The sequence below is a fragment of the Hyla sarda genome, chromosome 7 (genome assembly GCF_029499605.1).
Source record: "Hyla sarda isolate aHylSar1 chromosome 7, aHylSar1.hap1, whole genome shotgun sequence".
NCBI classification, from domain to species: domain Eukaryota; kingdom Metazoa; phylum Chordata; class Amphibia; order Anura; family Hylidae; genus Hyla; species Hyla sarda.
Genome location: NC_079195.1, coordinates 28,275,998 through 28,291,118, shown reverse-complemented (window position 1 = coordinate 28,291,118; position 15,121 = coordinate 28,275,998). Strand labels below are relative to the sequence as shown.

At 41.7% G+C, this 15,121-nt stretch overlaps 1 long non-coding RNA gene across 2 annotated transcripts; it reads right to left on the bottom strand.

The window, feature by feature from the left end:
- Positions 1–2,970: 2,970 nt before the first annotated feature.
- Positions 2,971–14,181, bottom strand: LOC130282202 (uncharacterized). 2 transcript variants are annotated; one of them, XR_008846277.1, is made up of 3 exons: positions 14,116–14,181; positions 13,406–13,579; positions 2,971–3,329 (listed from the first exon to the last, which is right to left on the bottom strand). It is a non-coding gene; the product is annotated as an uncharacterized LOC130282202 (long non-coding RNA). The 2 variants fall into 2 exon arrangements; XR_008846276.1 differs by having other exon boundaries at positions 13,793–14,179.
- Positions 14,182–15,121: the final 940 nt, after the last annotated feature.

The window sequence follows — 15,121 nt, the reverse complement described above, 5'->3', positions numbered from 1 at the left end:
TTATGTCATCCGTTTGCACACAGTTTATTATATCCGTTATTACTTCAGAAGAGGTGACATCAGCAGACTCCTGCAGTGCTGAGGGTGGACTACTACTCCCATCATGGAACAGACTTGTTTCCATGATGGGAGTAGTAATTCCCCGGCTGCGGGAGTCTGCAGACAGCTGGGGAGGCTAGATTAGTGTTTGTACTACAACCCCCATCATGGAACAGAGTCTGTTCCATGATGGGGGTTGTAGTGCAGGGGCTGAGGGATTGATGGCACCGGGTTTCACTTCTGAGACCCGATGCGATCTGAAGTTATTAAGCAGGGGAGCGGGCGGCATGGTCCGCAACCCTGCGATGTATCGTGTGTTTTAACTTTCATTTTTGAATCCCCCGCAGAAAGCCCTGAATGGCCGGTCAGGGTTCTCAGCGAGAGATTGAAAAATGAACTTTGAGAGTAGCAGGGGCCAAAGAGCACTGTGGGGGGGTCAAGATGTATAGCGCTGCAGAGGGGGGGGGGGTAGACATATAGCCTATATATCTAGCCCCCCGCAGCCAGCGCATTAGGTATGACCCCCGCCTGTGCATTAAGTATATACCCCCGCAGCGCATGTATGGCAGCAGGTATATATGTATGTAAAAGCACTGGGGGGGCAGATAACGCTATATGTCTGCCCCCCACAGCTCTTCTACATACATATATACCTGCTGCCGTATGAATGAAAGGTATTTCTATTAGCAGCGTATAGTGTCGGCTCCCGGCTTTATGCGCTGCTAATAGAAATACTTTTCAGTCATACGGCGGTAGGGGCATATGTATATAGAAGAGCTGCGAGGGCACATATACATGCGCTGCGAGGGTATATATTTAATGCACCGGCGGGTAAATATATAATGCGCAGGCGGGGGTCATACCTAATGCGCTGCTGGGGGGCTAGATATATAGGCTATATGTCTGCCCCCCTCTGCAGCGCTATATATCTTGCCCCCCCCCCCCACACACACACAGTGCTCTTTGGCCCCTGCTACTCTCAAAGTTCATTTTTCAATCTCTCGCTGAGAACCCTGATGGGACATTCAGGGCTCCCCGCGGGGGATTCAAAAATGAAAGTTAAAACACACGATACATCTCAGGGTTGAGGACCATGCCGCCCGCTCCCCTGCTTAATAACTTCAGATCGCATCGGGTCTCAGAAGTGAAACCCGGTGCGATCAATCCCTCAGCCCCTGTACTACAACCCCCATCATGGAACAGTCTCTGTTCTATGATGGGGGTAGTAGTACAAGCACTAACGTAGCCTCCCCAGCTGTCTGCAGACTCCCGCAGCCGGGGAATTACTACTCCCATCATGGAAACAAGTCTGTTCCATGATGGGAGTAGCAGTAGTCCAGGCTGTGGGAGTCTGTAGGCAGAGGTGTTTGGCCATACATGAGGGATAAGGGTAACGGATGAATATTTATTCCGCCGTTATCACCCTTTATTTCATCCGTTATTAAACGTCCGTTTTTACAGAGAAACATTTTACAGACATTTAATAACGGATGAAGGCTCAGAGTGTGAAAGCTGCGTCTGTCACAGAGGATATCATTCTGGTCAGTGAATCAGGAATCACAATTATATCACCTGTGAAAGACTAAGGAAATCCTGAAAACATGTTGGGGGACCTGAGGACCGCGCTTGGGAAATACTGAGATAGATAGATAGATTGATAGATAGATATGAGATAGATAGATATGAGATAGATAGATATGAGATAGATAGATAGATAGATAGATAGGAGATAGATAGATATGAGATAGATAGATATGAGATAGATAGATAGATAGATATGAGATAGAGAGATATGAGATAGATAGATATGAGATAGATAGATAGATAGATATGAGATAGATAGATATGAGATAGATAGATATGAGATAGATAGATAGATAGATATGAGATAGATAAATATGAGATTGATAGATAGATAGATATGAGATAGATAGATATGAGATAGCTAGATAGATATGAGATAGATAGATATGAGATAGATAGATATGAGATAGATAGATATGAGATAGATAGATATGAGATAGATAGATAGATATGAGATAGATAGATATGAGATATATAGATAGATAGATGAGAGATAGATAGATATGAGATAGATAGATATGAGATAGATAGATATGAGATAGATAGATAGATATGAGATAGATAGATATGAGATATATAGATAGATAGATATGAGATAGATAGAGAGATAGATAGATATGAGATAGATAGATATGAGATATATAGATGGATAGATATTAGATAGATATGAGATAGATAGATAGATAGATATGAGATAGATAGATATGAGCTATATAGATAGATAGATATGAGCTATATAGATAGATAGATAGATAGATATGAGATAGATAGATGGATAGATATGAGATAGATATAAGATAGATAGATAGATATGAGATAGATAGATAAGATATAGATAGATAGATATAAGATAGATAGATATGAGATAGATAGATAGATATGAGATAGATAGATAAGAGATAGATAGATATGAGATAGATGGATAGATATGAGATATATAGATAGATAGATATGAGATAGATAGATGGATAGATATGAGATAGATAGAAGATAGATATATATGAGATAGATAGATATGAGATAGATAGATAGATAGATAGATAGATAGATAGATAGATAGATAGATATGAGACAGATACATAGATAGATATGAGACAGATACATAGATAGATATGAGATAGATAGATAGCTAGATAAATACAAAAAGAAGAAGGAGCAGCACTTCCAAATAGCAGTGTAACAGGTGCCAGCAGGTCTGTGGGGCCCTTGGTTAGATAAATAGATAGATCAATAGATATGAAATAGATAGATATATAAATAGATAGATAGATAGATAGATATGACATAGATAGATGCATATATCTACAGTACCCACAAAAAATTTGAGCACAATCTATAATTTTTCTGGATTTATTTGGATTTTTTTCCTTGTTTTTTTCATTAGTCTTCTGTTTTTGATCTTTTGCAATTCCACATAGCTCCCATTTCTGGTAACAAGTGGCAGGTTACCGGATGTTCTGGATTATCAGATGCTGGATTAATGGGATGTGATGGTACATATACAGATATGACTATAGTCAGCAGGTAATTCTTCATCTGTAGCTGCAATGTAGAGAACATCTGCGGTTCCAAGGCTCCCGATCCCCATGTACGGTTCCTCCATTGCTCAGCAGGACATTCTCACATGTTTCAGGAATTCCGTGTATCCGTCTGCGTTTCGTGGTACTTTACTTAACATTTCAGATTTAGCAATCTGGGATTAATACCTGTGGAGTAAGAGGGAGAAAGGAATAAACAACTTGTAACCCAATGTTCTATGCTGCAGGGCATTCTGGGGAGATTACGCTATATCACTGGGTATCGGACTACTCTAGTCAAAACAGGAAACCAATAAAGTATATGCCGACACTGAACCAGCAGGGGGTGTTGGAAAGTGTGAGCTCAGAAATAGCTGCAGAATTCTCTATTTGAGGTGCAGTACTGATTACAACCATTAGGTGTCTTCATAGTCTCCTCAGCGGGTTTCTCCTGTGTTATGAGCTGTTATAGGAAGATCCTCTTTTTCTGGTGTAGGGGGCGCTAGACCAGCGTTTTCCAAACAGTGTGTCTGCAGCTCTTGCAAAACTACAACTCCCAGCATGTCTAAACAGTCGAAGGTGCAGACAGTACTGATTACCGCCGTTAGGTTTCCTCATAATTTCCTCGGCAGGTTTCTCCTGTGTTATATGCTGTAATAGGAAGTTTCTCTATTGCTGGCATGGGGGGCACTAGACCAGTGCTTTCCAAACAGTATATCTCCAGCTGTTGCAAAACTGCAACTCCCAGCATGCCCGGACAGCCTTTGGCTGTCCGGGCATGCTGGGACTTGTAGTTTTGCAACAGCTGGAGACACGCTGATTGGAAAACACTGGGCGAGACCTTGAACCTCCCTAAATGTTGTTTCAATCTTGAATAAGAGAAGATTACCCAACAAGACGTCAGTGATGCTATCACCCCCTTATACCATCATGTTTCCTCGCCAATGTATGGTCACCTATTGGTCGGGGACTCCTCTCGAATTTAGTCCCCATCGCAATTCTCTACCCTCTCAAAGCGAATGTCTTTCTGGCAACGTCTTGCCGCCGTCACATGCTGATTAATTTCAGTGCAAATCCATTCTTATGTGACCGGAGCGCTGAGAAAATATGTTTACCTCCAGATTTATCCAGATAAAGTGACCTTTTGTGAAGACTGTGACTCAGCAGCCATAGATTATGGGTATTTGCTGTTGACAAATTGGGTTCTGTTCAGACTACTGCTGTGTCTGCTCATGCTCACGGTCCCCTGACAATACGGTCATTAAAAAGTGCCCACCTGGCCCGTGGCCCCTGCTTCGCTGCCCAATGTGGAAAATAGCATGGGCCGACCGTTGCCTGCCTCACTCCAGCATTCAGGGTCCTGACACTGGTGTCAGGATCTTGTATGCAGTCCCTTCTGATGGGGTCCGAGGGCCCGGCCGGGTAAAGGGCCCGTCGCCGCTGCTACTGAGGATCCAGGACACTCGTCCCGGGTCCCTAGGCAGACAACCTCCTCTGTGTGAGCCGCATCTGCGGCCTACACAGAGAGGAGTCGTGACCTCCGCCCCCACGCAGTGCCGACGCTGATTACACCATTCTTTGGCGCCTGCACTATGGAGGATGGAATATGCACTCCGGAAAAGATCGCTGAGTGCTGCGTGAGACATCAGGAGAGCACATTTTTTTCCATCAAGGGGAGGGAGGGGGACTCTGCTGCCTGTTCCTAATGTGGGAGTACTCTGCTGCCTGTACCTACTGTGGGGGAACTCTGCAGCCTACACCTACTGTGGGGGAACTCTGCTGTCTACACCTAATGTGGGGAGACTCTGCAGCCTACACCTAATGTGGGAGAACTCTGCTGCTTAAACCTACTGTGTTGGAACTATGCAGCCTACACCTATTGTGGGGATACTCTGCAGCCTATACGTACTCTGGGGGAACTCTGCTGCCTGTACCTACAGTGGGGGGAACTCTGCTGCCTGTACCTACAGTGGGGGAACTCTGCTGCCTGTACCTTGTGTGTGGAAACTCTGCTGCCTACACCTACTGTGGGGGAACTCTGCAGACTAGACCTACCGTGGGGGGACTGTGCAGCCTACACCTACTGTGAGGGAATTCTGCTGCCTACCCCTAATGTGGGGGACATCTGCTGCCTACACGTAATGTGGGGGGGCTCTGCTGCCTACACCTAATGTGGGGGAACTCTGCAGCCTACACCTACTGTGGGTGAACTCTGCAGCCTACACAAGAGGATGGAAGGATGGCAAAGAATTTCAAGCAGCCAGAGAAGACAACAGGGGCCACAGGAGCCATGCATATTAGGCAGGATGGTTTACAGGGTTCATCTGCATAGTTCCCTGGAGTACCCCTTTAATTTTGGAAGCATTGCTCATCTCTACTTAGTACCTACCAAAGGCATTTCTTACTTGGTAAAGAGATGGTACCAGAGTCCATCTGGCAATGTTCTGCTGGAAACCTTGGGTCCTGGCATCAAGTGGGTGTTATTGTGTCACATGCCACCTACATTTTTTTTTCTGTTTGCTGGCAATAGAATTTCCATTTACACATGCCAACATTGTAGATGCTGCCTAGATACTACACTTAAAACCAACACACAACCTCTTAATATGTGAGCAGGACCTGGAGTGCTGAGGGTGTGACACCCTTAACAGGAACCTCAAGAAGGTGCAACAGGTACGAACTTGCCACCCTCCTCACTGTTTCTAGGTATTCGTACATTGTACATTGGCAGCACAGTGCCCGCAAACTGTTTTGTGCTCTTTATGTTCAGTGCCAGCCTTTTGATCCCGGATCACGGCGTGTTTACCTCTCTACATCCTTCTCTTATTTGTCTTTCACTACTTCCCATTACATTGTTGGTATAGAAGAGGATTCTCAGTCTGCTCCATAGCATTATATTTCATGCCTCACCACAAGAAGCCCTCAAAACAAATTCCAAGAAAATATCTATTCAAGGAGGCATCTTCTACATCTAGAGGAAAGAAGGTTTCTACACCAGCACAGAGAAAGATTCTTTACAGTAAGAGCAATGAGACTATCATGGTGAACTCAATAAAACTGTTCAATAGATGCAGATGTTATGTAAATGGTGTGAGGAGATCACCTGAGGTTAAAAGGGTACTCCACCCCTAGATATCTTATCCCCTATACAAAGGATGGGGGATAAGATGTCTGATCATGGAGGTCCTGCTACTGGGGATCTCCACGATCTCCCTGCTGTACCAGGCGTTCGTTTTGAGCGTAGGGTGCAGATGGTGTCATGGCCACGCCCCCTTAATGCAAGACTATGGGAGGGGGCATGACGGTTATCACGCCCCCTCACATAGACTTGCATTGAGGGGGTCTGGCTTTGATGTCAATGGCGGGGCGTGGCCTTGACGTCACAAGCCTCCAGCCTGCATTGTCAGTCATCCGGCACAGAGCGAAGTTTGCTCCGTGCACCGGATGTCTGGGGTGCCACAGTTGAAATTGTGGGGGTCCCCAGCAGGGCCCCCCGCAATCAGAGTACCCCTTTAATCCCAATGCATACAGCTGCTTCACTAAGGTTTTATCCTTCACATCTGATTTTATTTTTAATCATATATTTTGACAAAGTGGATGAATCTGTTAACAGGGCCAACCTTATGTTGGATGATGAAACACCAGAAATAAATTAGGACTATGCCCCCTGAAGAAGCTGGGATATAGTGAAACGTGCGTTGGGTTGTGTGTGTTCACTGGTGGGTAAGTATGATGTACTTTCTTTGGAGTAACATGCACAGTGCAGCTCTTTCACCAATTATTTCCTCTTTCCATTGTCTTTTACATTGTTAGCTATTTTTGTACATTCCTGAATTATCATGGATTACTATCAGGGCTGGTGCAAGGATTTTTGCCACCCTATGCAAAACCTAATTTTGCTGCCCCCTGACTCTGCTCACTGGCCTACCCTTTGACACGCCCCACCTTACTACTGGGGTGACACACTGTAACAAACCTCCTCCTCATATAATCACCTTACTACTGGGGTGACACACTGTAACAAACCTCCTCCTCATGTAATCTCCTAACTTCTGGGGTGACACACTGTAACAAACCTCCTCCTCATGTAATCTCCTTACTACTGGGGTGACACACTGTAACAACCTCCTCCTCCTCATGCAATCTCCTTACTACTGGGGTCACACACTGTAACAAACCTCCTCCTCATGTAATCTCCTTACTACTGGGGTGACACACTGTAACACACCTCCTCCTCATGCGATCTCCTTACTACTGGGGTGACACACTGTAGCAAACCCCCTCCTCATGTCATTAGCTTACTACTAAGGTGACACGCTGTAACAAACCTCCTCCTCATGTAATCTCCTTACTACTGGGGTGACACACTGTAACAAACCTCTTCCTCATATAATCACCTTACTACTGGGGTGACACACTGTAACAAACCCCCCTCCTCATGTAATCTCCTTACTACTGGGGTGACACACTGTAACAAACCTCCTCCTCATGTAATCTCCTTACTACTGGGGTGACACACTGTAACAAACCTCCTCCTCATGTAATCTCCTTACTATTGGGGTGACACACTGTAACAAACCTCCTCCTCATGTAAATCTCCTTACTTCTGAGATGACACACTGTAACAAACCCCCTCCTTATGTAATTACCTTACTACTGGGGTGACACACATCAGAGTCTGGTTATGGTAGTGCTGTTCCCTTAGCTGGTCGAATGAATGGTTCAGATAGTCGCTGTCTGTGGCGGTCAGGGTAGCGCCCCATCAAGATAGCGCTCTAGGCGGCTGCCGATTTTGCCTATAGGCAGAGCCTTACCCTGGTTACTATGTACCTTTATTATTACTATGAACCATCGTTAATTGAAACCATCGTATGTTGAGGGATCCGTGCTATAATAATATAGAAAGATATACTCACATGTCCCCGCCACTCCGGACCATCACCGCTGCCCAGGATCGTCGCTCTTCATCTCCATCATCACGTCACTGCACACGCCGCTCCTATTGGATGACGGGTCGGCGTGAGCGGCGATGTGATGACGATGAAGGAGAGCGACGGCGATGCAGGGGATCCTGAAGAGAACGGTCCGAAACGCCGGGGACAGGTGAGTGACACTCCCCGCAGCACACAGGGCACCTTAAATGGCTTTCCGGTGGCAGCTGAAGCAGTCTGCGCTGCCGGATAGCCGTTTATGCGATGGCCCCAACATAAAAAAGCATCGTATGTTGATGCTGCCTTCAACATGTGACTGCCTCTGAGAGGCCATCGTATGTTGAAATTATCGTATATCGGGGCCATCGTAGGTCGGGGGGGTCACTGTACTGTTACTGTGTTTTTGCCTTTTTTTGTATGTCGTATTATATGGGCAATAACATTAAGGTTATGGTGAAGGACTCTTGCAACGAGAAGGAATTGTCCATAGTGGAGAACCATGTTACTCGTACTTGTACCCTTATGAGACTATAGTTTAAGAGATTAGTGTGACATTCATATACAACATTTTTATGTATCTAGTAGGCCAAGTATTAGAGGGCTGTGTCCTATGATGCCTGGTTTACCTGCTTGCCACTACACAATGAGACTGAAGCCTATGTGGACAGTGGTTTGTAGGGTTCCTATACAGGTGAGGTTGTGCGCTCAGCCCCTCTGTGCATGGTCAAGAAAGGAGGGAAGTGAATGAACTACACGTCTCAGCATGGTCTACAAACAGAGCAACTTAACATCAGGTAGGTACTGGCAGCACAACCCATAAGGCTGCCCGATGAAACGGTTTTTGCATAAAAAAAAACCTGAAGAAAAAACTGATCAAGACCCGAACATATACTAGCACCCTTGACCGAGCTCTTCTCTCTATATGGAACATATAATGTCCTACTTTAGTGAAATATAAGAAGATAATTATAGTTCTCCTGGAGTCGACACTCCCCAAAATTCAGTCTGGAATTCCCATCTAAATGCATTTACTGCTGCGTAATGTCCCAGTACCGGAGTTTCAGCTGGAATCCATAAGAAGTTGTTGGGTGGTTGGAAGAAAAGCTTTCTGCGAAAGGCATTAAAGAGGATAGAGGATAAGATGTCTGATCATGGGGATGACTGGTGATGCGGGGCAGATGCTCATGACATCACGGTTACGACCCGATCGTGACGTCATGCCCCCTCAATGCAAGTCTATCGGAGGGGGTGTTATGCCCCGCTCATGACGTCATGCCCCCTCAATGCAAGTCTATGGGAGGGGGTGTTACGCCCCACTCGTGACGTCATGCCCCCTCAATGCAAGTTTATGGGAGGGGGCGTCACGCCCCCTCCCATAGACTTGCATTGAGGGGGCATGACATCATGAGTGGGGCTTAACCGTGATGTCATGAGCCTCTGCCCCGCATTGCCAGTCATCCAGCGGGCGTCGTACCTGTGCCGAACCCCATTCATTTCAATGAGCCGGACAGTGATGGAGGAGACATGCAAGACCAAGACTTTCTATGACTTTCTGGTAGGATCTTGGGAGTGGAGACCCCTTTTGTCCTACAAAAGTGACACAATCCTGGGGTAGTGGGGCATTGGTATGGGGGCATTTACACCACATTTTGGTATACCCCACCGTACCTGCCCCGTATCCCATTCACCTTAAAGTCTGACTCCGGTCGGCTCATTTTTGAACCGTAAAAATTTTGTTGGCGAACTAGTAGCCATGGCAGACCACCTACTAATGCCCCACTACCCCAGGATTGCGTCACTTGTGTAGGACAAAAGGGGTCTCCACTCCCAAGATCCTATCAGACAGTCATGAGAAGACGTGGTCAGACATGTCTCCTCCATCCCTGTTAGCCGGGACATGACCTGCCGCTATGACAGCTGTACTGCTGCCTGAGGTTTTATTCCGTTCTGGTAGAGCATCTACTGTATGTTCATATCAAATAAAGCAAATATGTAATCACCATGAACAATCAGAGATAAGACTAGAAAGAGGAAGAAGACTTACACCTTATTTTTATATCCGAGCAGTAAATAGAATTAAATGTTACACACTCTAACAATTAAATAGTCATTACATGTAATATGCAAATAAACAGATTACAATCTCCTAATACTACCAGGAATGCAAATATGGCGATTATGAGAAACGAAGATAGAGAGATAAACTTCTTGTTTGTTTATGATCCAGTTATAGACCTTATAGTGGTATTTTCCGGGGCTCGTGTCAAGAAACAACAGAGCAGTAGCAGTATAGAAGCAAGATCATGTAATACCTGCTAGTAATGCACTGGGGTACTATAGAAATTATCCTGAATGCCTGCTGTGCAGCTATACAAAGATGTGTCCAATATGTACAATAATAAAGGTAATACTGCTCCTATACACAAGAATATAACTACTATAATACTGCTCCTATATACAAGAATATAACTACTATAATACTGCTCCTATATACAAGAATATAACTACTATAACACTGCCTCCTATATACAAGAATATAACTACTATAATACTGCTCCGATATACAAGAATATAACTACTATAATACTGCTCCTATGTACAAGAATACAACTACTATAATACTGCTCCTATGTACAAGAATATAACTACTATAATACTGCTCCTATATACAAGAATATAACTACTATAATACTGCTCCTATATACAAGAATATAACTACTATAATACTGCCTCCTATGTACAAGAATATAACTACTATAATACTGCTCCTGTATACAAGAATATAACTACTATAATACTGCTCCTATATACAAGAATATAACTACTATAATACTGCCTCCTATGTTCAAGAATATAACTACTATAATACTGCTCCCTATATACAAGAATATAACTACTATAATACTGCTCCTATATACAAGAATATAACTACTATAATACTGTTCCTATATACAAGATTATATCTACTATAATACTGCTCCTATGTACAAGAATATAACTACTATAATACTGCCTCCTATGTACAAGAATTTAACTACTATAATACTGCCCCTATGTACAAGAATATAACTACTATAATACTGCTCCTATATACAAGAATATAACTACTATAATACTGCTCCTATCTACAAGAATATATATACTATAATACTGTCCCTATACACAAGAATATAACTACTATAATACTGCTCCTTTGTAGAAGAATGTAACTACTATAATACAGGCTCCTATATACATGAATATAACTACTATAATACTGCCTCCTATATACAAGAATATAACTACTATAATACTGCTCCGATATACAAGAATATAACTACTATAATACTGCTCCTATATACAAGAATATAACTACTATAATACTGCTCCTATATACAAGAATATAACTACTATAATACTGCTCCTATATACAAGAATATAACTACTATAATACTGCTCCTATTTACAAGAATATAACTACTATAATACTGCTCCTATATATAAGAATGGAACTACTATAATACTGCTCCTATATACAAGAATATAACTACTATAATACTGCTCCTATATACAAGAATATAACTACTATAATACTGCTCCTATATATAAGAATTGAACTATTATAATACTGCTCCTATATACAAGAATATAATTACTATAATACTGCTCCTATATACAAGAATATAACTACGATAATACTGCTCCTATGTACAAGAATATAACTACTATAATACTGCCTCCTATATACAAGAATATAACTACTATAATACTGCTCCTATATACAAGAATATAACTACTATAATACTGCTCCTATATACAAGAATATAACTACTATAATACTGCCTCCTATATACAAGAATATAACTACCATAATACTGCCCCCTATGTACAAGAATATAACTACTATAATACTGCTCCTATATACAAGAATATAACTACTATAATACTGCTCCTATGTACAAGAATATAACTACTATAATACTGCTCCTATATACAAGAATATAACTACTATAATACTGCTCCTGTATACAAGAATATAACTACTATAATACTACTCCTATATACAAGAATATAACTACTATAATACTGCTCCTATATACAAGAGTATAACTACTATAATACTGCTCCTATATATAAGAATATAACTACTATAATACTGCTCCTATATATAAGAATATAACTACTATGATACTGCTCCTATATACATGAATATAACTACTATAATACTGCCCCTATATACAAGAATATAAAAACTATAATACTGCTCCTATATACAAGAATATAACTACTATACTACTGCTCCTATATACAAGAATATAACTACTATAATACTGCCTCCTATATACAAGAATATAACTACTATAATACTGCTCTTATATACAAGAATATAACTACTATAATACTGTCTCCTCTATACAAGAATATAACTACTATAATACTGCTCCTATATACAAGAATATAACTACTATAATACTGCTCCTATATACAAGAATATAACTACTGTAATACTGCTCCTATATACAAGAATATAACTACTATAATACTGCTCCTATATACAAGAATATAACTACTATAATACTGCTCCTATATACAAGAATATAACTACTATAATACTGCTCCTATATACAAGAATATAACTACAATAATACTGCTCCTATGTACAAGAACATAACTACTATAATACTGCTCCTATATACAAGATTATAACTACTATAATATTGCTCCTATATACAAGAATATAACTACTATAATACTGCTCCTATATACAAGAATATAACTACTATAATACTGCTCCTATATACAAGAATATAACTACCATAATACTGCCTCCTATGAACAAGAAAATATCTAATATACTATTGTCGCCCTAACAGATAATATGGATGAACATACTTATTTTTGACATGACCTTCGCAATACTGTACTGTCACATGGGTGACCCTATAAATGCACTGCGACCCATTATTTACACATCAATCATTGCCAGACTCAATATATGCACATCGGGCAGTGTCTCGGTATCAGTCCTTCAGCGCTGCCAAGAAACACTTTGTCCTTATAGGAATGCGGGTGTACAATCAGTGTCACAATGTGTCGGTGCCAGGATGTTGAGAGCAGATGGAAGGTGAACTGCATGATTTTAGGGCATGGACACCAAAGTATTTACCTGTCCCTAGGCTGTCAATCACCTGTGGCATGGTGAAACCAGCAAAACAGACACTCGCATGACATGTGCCCGGATCGTGGGCATCTCATGAGGAAATGTGGAGAGAAAATAAATGAACCTCTCCTCTTCCCAATTAAGTGTATAATTGCATCTCGGCCTAATGAAAGATTCCAAAATAAATCACTCACCTACTATGTGAAGGGCATCGAGCAGTAGCTTCAACTTATTGGTATCGGAAGAACAGAGTGATAGCAGTACAGTGGTCCCTCACGTTACAATATTAATTGGTTCCCGGACGACCATTATATGTTGAAACCATTGTATGTTGAGACCATAACTCTATGGAAACCTGGTTATTGGTTCTGAAGCCACCGAAATGTCATCCAAAAATAGGAAAAAGTGAGGATTAAAGAAAAATAAGTAGATAACTAATATAGATAAAACAAATCCTTCCATATAAAAGTAATAAAGATCTGCTGGGAACTGTAATCACTGTCTATGTAGAGGACAGGAGCTTCTTCAGGGTCCTGTACAGTACACAGTGTCCTAAAATAGTAAAATGGAGCCGCCCTCACCTGGTGTCCAAAGGAGCAGCTAACCCTGGTACAGGTAAAGAGTACAGAACATGTAGTACCTCCCTGTACTGTAGGGGGCGCTACCAGACAGCCAGTCAGTGCATACGCTTCAGTGATACAGGGGTTTTACCAGTAAAATGCCCATTCTGATTGGTCAGATCTTCCAGCTATTGATATGTTTTGCAGATCTGGACTGTCTGTAGTATTGTATGTTGAGTCTGGTTTCAACTCCAGAAAAGATCATTATATGTTGAAAGCATTGTATGTTGAGGCCATTGTGCGTTGAGGGATCACTGTATTCTAACATGCCCTACTAATAATACCTGCTAGTAATGGAGTGAGGTAACTTGGGTCAACCACAGGGAATCATTCTAACAGCTAGATAACAATGTATGTAGGCTAGTTCTGTATTACTGCCATCTATGTACAAAAATATAACTATTACTGTGTCTATGTACACCAATATAAGTCCTATATTACTGCCTCTTATGTATAAGAATTGAATTGGGGAGATTTATCAAAACCTGTCCAGAGGAAAAGTTGCTGAGTTGCCCATAGCAACCAATCAGATCGCTGCTTTCATTTTTCAGAGGCCTTTAGGCCTCTGAAAAATGAAAGCAGCGATCTGATTGGTTGCTATGGGCAACTCAGCAACTTTAGGCCTCTGAAAAATGAAAGAAGCCATCTGATTGGTTGCTATGGGCAACTGAAAGAAGCTATTTGATTGGTTGCTATGGGCAACTCAGCAACTTTTCCTCTGGACAGGTTTTGATAAATCTCCCCCATAGCTACTTTTAAACTCAGGGGTCAAGTCCTGGGGAAAAAAAGTGTGGGAACTCGCCCAAGATTTCAACTCAAGGGCTGGTCCTGCTAATGGGAATGGTGTTCCTGCTGCGGAAAAAGTGCAGGAACTCAGTTCCCACGCGTTCCTGCAGGACTTGAGCCCTGATTACACTGCCTCCTATTTATAAGAATATAACTATTTTAATACCACCCTCTATGTACAAAATGGAACTACTATGATACTGCTCCTATATGCAAAAATAAAATTACTGTAATACTGCCTTCTATATACAAGAATATAACTGATTTAACACTGTCTTCTATGTACAAAAATATAATTACTAAAATATTACTGATGTTGTCTTTAATTGAGTAAATATCCACAATGCAGGGAATAAAAAGGAAGTCATCCCTTGACTTTAATAACCTGTTTAGCATCTGCCTCCTCCATCAAAAGTTTCCAGTAGATGCAAATAAGAGTTTACCTTATTACAAACCTGAGACTAGCCCACCAGATTTGTAAGTAAGCTTGCACTGTGTACCTTC